Genomic DNA, 4,625 nt, shown 5'->3' on the forward strand with positions numbered 1-4,625 from the left:
ATAGCATGATAATCATATATTTGAAATCAAGATCATATTGTGCATATTTACAATGGTGCATGTGTTTTTTTATATATGGCTTGGATATGATCTAAAATCTCGTGGTTCTATAAAAATTGTGATGTAGTAAAATTTGAAATTTATTTTGGAAGCCATGAATCAAATATCTTGTAAGTATGCAATAGAATGAATGTTATTTGACCCATTCATGTGATGAACATGATTTTGATCATAGTCAGAAAATAATTGATAATGTCCATGGTGAAAGGTGAATAAATGTATGATTTTATAGTCACTTGATTGGACAATTGATGGTTCTTTAATATGACTATGTATGTTACACCCTTGTCTATATATAATGTGTTGAGAAAAATAATATTATTTGACTATGAATGCAAAAAATAAAAATAAAAAGTTTTAAAGTCATGTATTGGCTTTGAAAAGAAGCTATGACAAGTAGCAAATATGTTGTCTAGTTTCAACAAGGGATTTGGGGCCTCTTTACAACAACTTACTTGGTGAAAAATACATGATGTATAATTCCATATATTTGGTGATTGTGAAATTAATTTCTTAGATATTAAGAAATAAATAAAGTTGTCAATTATGAAATTGTCATGATAAGAAAAGATAAAATGATCACTATAATTTGACAATAGTAGAAATGATATCCTTGATAGCATTCTTTTGCGAAAGAATGGGTAATTGAACATGGTGGGTATGATGTTGGTCTTTTGAATTTTCAAGACACAAATAAATATAAAGTTTCACCATGTGGTATAGATAATTAACATAGTTATGTTAAAAATTTGAAATTTAAAGATGAGGTACAAGCAGCCTATAAAATTTGAGTCACCCATGATGGAAACTTAACTCAACGCTTGATATAACGTCAAGTCTTGAGTTAAATGAGACAAAGTACATCATCAGTATGTGACTGCTAGCACTATAAAATAATATATAATATATCATCCCAAGATAAAAAGAGATATGTACTTGTAATGATAAGGGGAAGGATGAGAATTATACTCTTAATAGACCTATAATATAAATATGTTAGAGTGTTAAAATTACGAGAACACTCTTGATGAGATCTACCTATGTGAGTCGAAATGTGGCCTCTTCTAGGAGCTCAAGGGCTTGGCTCTGACAACACTTATAAAAAAATATTACAAACACATAGCCATAATAGTGTCCTTGGATATTGTGCATTGACTGGTGTTGAAATCATTGTGCAAGATGTGTTTTGTAACACCTCTTAATCTGATCCGGTCGCCAAACCCAAGCTACAAGATGCCACAACAGATAACAAAACATATAACATTTGTAAACATGTTTAAACTTAAAAGGTTACATGCAAACATTTCATACCATTCATAGTCAAACCAGGTCTCAAACAGACTTAGGAAAGCCTTTAAATCAATCTAGGAATACGTAAGGAGTTAATTGTAAACTTAACAAAAAGTATGGAAATTTTAGTAAATAAAGGTCACACAACCATACGTCCAGACCATGTATCTCACTGAAGCTGTGTGGATTAAAATATAACAATTCAAAAAAATTTCACATGGTTGTGTGGCTAGGATGTGTATCTAACTGAGACTGTGTGGAACAAAATTAACCTCCTATAGTGGTCACACGGCTGTGCCACCAGCTTGTGTGGAAACACACAGCCGTGTACTAGACCGCGTGCAGCATAAAGTGGCTTTACATGCAATTTACCTAACTCAAACATTCCAAACACATGCCAATGCTTCTACTCAATAATGTACCTATTCAAACATGTCAAAATACACTTTAAAACATTGCCTAAACTTCTAACCAATATGCCTCATTGGTACCATTTCAACGTAAAAAATTTTCATTCATTGCACTCACATTAGATACCAACACAAAGCATTATAGGCACTTCTATTTCAATCTACCAATTCAAGTATCATTCATGCCACCACATTCAACATATCTAACTAACATTTCACTTTCATTTCAATCAAGCTACCGATGTGCAGATCATCTTGCTGGTTTAGCTTAAGATGTGGTGGAGGGTGTGGTAGAGTTGTTGGAACCAGCAGCGAGTCTCATTCCGTTGTTCCAGAAGGACATTTCGTGTTCGAGTTCGAGTTTGCTTCGTTTTTAAGTTGTTTTGTATTTTTTCTAATGTACCAAAAAAATATCCATTCATTGTTAGGAATATATATGAGTGTTTTTATGTTGTAAATAAATTATTTTATTAATTTACCCTAAGTTTTCACAGGAGAAAATTTTGGTAGGAGAGTTGAATCTTTATAATTGTATGAGAGAAAGTTTGCAATAAGTTGAGTTAGTTGAGCTTAAATACTTTTGTGTACCATTGGAATTTTAAAAGGTTACTCTCTCGACAAATTTCTCATTTATGATTGGCAAATTTAACCCTTAATATTTACTTATTTTGTCATACTAGCTTTAACTCTTTTCTTCATCACTTTGGTTTTTAATTTTTAAGTTTTAGTCAAATTGTTCTTTTTATGTACCGTTAAATTTTAATGGCACTAACGTGACAATTTACATAACAATTTACATGTACTTCATCGTAATGTGGATAATCTTTTTAATTTTTAAAAAAAAAATTGTTGAATATTTTTATATTTTTATGAAGCATACATGAACAGTGAGTTGCCACTTGTCACGTCAATGCTATTAATTAATTTTTTAATAAAAATATTTTAACTAAATTTTAAAAATAAAACTAAAATAAAAAATATAACCAAAATAAAAAATTAACTTTAAAAACTAAATTTATTATTACAACCTCTTTAAATATTGAATGAGAATATTCATATAATTTGATTCACTTTGGTACCCATTTATTTAAAAAAGTTTGCTACATCATCATCATAATACAAGTGTGTATTTCATTATTGTTATATTTGTAAATGATGTATTTAAAAATTATCTGCATATTTAAATTTTATAATTTTTATAATTAAAATATAATTTATTAATAATTATTTTCTAACATTCTCGTTAATTAAAGATAATTATTATTTTAAAAGGTCAATTAAACTTAAATTTTAACTATTAATTAAGTAAATTTAAAAATAATTGAAAATCTAATTAAGTAAATTTAAAAATAATTGAAAATCTCGCTACTTTAAAAAAAAAATTCTCCCAGCGTAAGCAACAGGCAATTTATTAAAAAAAGCCCTTTTATTTCGTTATTTACCGAAATGGCCCGACTTTTTAATTATTTACCTGAAATGACTATTTTCCCCAAAAGCGCGTCCACGTCAGCGCGGAGCCAAGGGACGTGTCAGTAAAACTCTCCCCTAGGGAAGCGTTTTGCCCCAACGGTCACATGACCGTTTGAACTCCAAACTCCAACGGTCAATATATATATATATATAAAAGGCCCTTCCCCCCTTTCATTTTTTCACACAATAATTCTCTCACAATTCTCTCTAAATCCTTTCTAAATTCTCTCAAATTTCTCTCAATTTTTGTCAAAGCTGTAACTAATAGCTCTGTTAATTTTTTTTTTGAATTAGTTTTATTTTAAATTACAAAAATATTTGATTGTGTTAGCAATGGCCGAAGAATTAATTCATCTCGATACGAAACACACCTCTGTCGATCAAATGACAATGGTAAGTGATAAGTTTAATTAATTTTTGAATAGTATTTAATTTTTTTCATTTATGCAATTTTAATTAATATTTATTTTATAATTTTTTATAACAATTTGTAGATCGGGTGTTGCAATGCTATATTCGTAATATGTCTGGTCCTCCATCGCTGTTGATAGAGAATTACCTGCGGGAAGCGGGTTTTTGGCACGTGGCCACGATAGGCCGGGGGTGCAAGTTGGACTCGAAACTAATTAGTGCATTGATAGAGAGGTGGAGACCCGAGACACACACTTTTCATCTTCTATGCGGAGAGTGTACTATCACTCTAGAAGACGTGCAATTGCAATTGAGATTGCTGGTTGATGGGTACGCAGTCATTAGGTCCGCTTAATCTATTGATTGGGGGGCCGTATGCTACGAGCTTTTGGGTGCTATTCCGGATAATATTAATGGAAGTTGAATCGAGATGGACTGGTTACGAGACACATTTTCGGAGCCGGATAATGATTCGAATGAATTAGAAAGAATACGATATGCTCGGGCATACATTCTTGAGATGACTGGAGGTTATCTGATGCCGGACTTGTCACGAAACCGTGTACATCTGAGATGGCTGCTGAAACTCGTTGATTTTAGAGCAGCAGGTGAATTAATTTGGGGGTCTGTCGTGTTAGCAATATTATACCGGGAGATGTGCGGGGCGACACGACCGAATAAAGCCAAAATCGGAGGATGCCTATCACTACTGCAATCGTGGGCACAGTTTCGCTTTCCATTTTTACGTCCTCGAGTGAACCACCTATATACATTCCCACTAATAACGAGATAAATTTTATATTAGATTTTACAACTATTACGTAGATTTAAAATATAATTGTATGCTAAAAAATTATTTAATTAGGTGAACCATTCGGCGAGTTATGTTGGAATACCCACATCTCTTGAAGATATACAGCTTCTACTAGACCAACGGTCGGAAGCACAAGTAAGTATTAAAATAAAATATATATACATAATAAA

Source organism: Gossypium arboreum, chromosome 11 (genome assembly GCF_025698485.1).
Source record: "Gossypium arboreum isolate Shixiya-1 chromosome 11, ASM2569848v2, whole genome shotgun sequence".
Taxonomy (NCBI): domain Eukaryota; kingdom Viridiplantae; phylum Streptophyta; class Magnoliopsida; order Malvales; family Malvaceae; genus Gossypium; species Gossypium arboreum.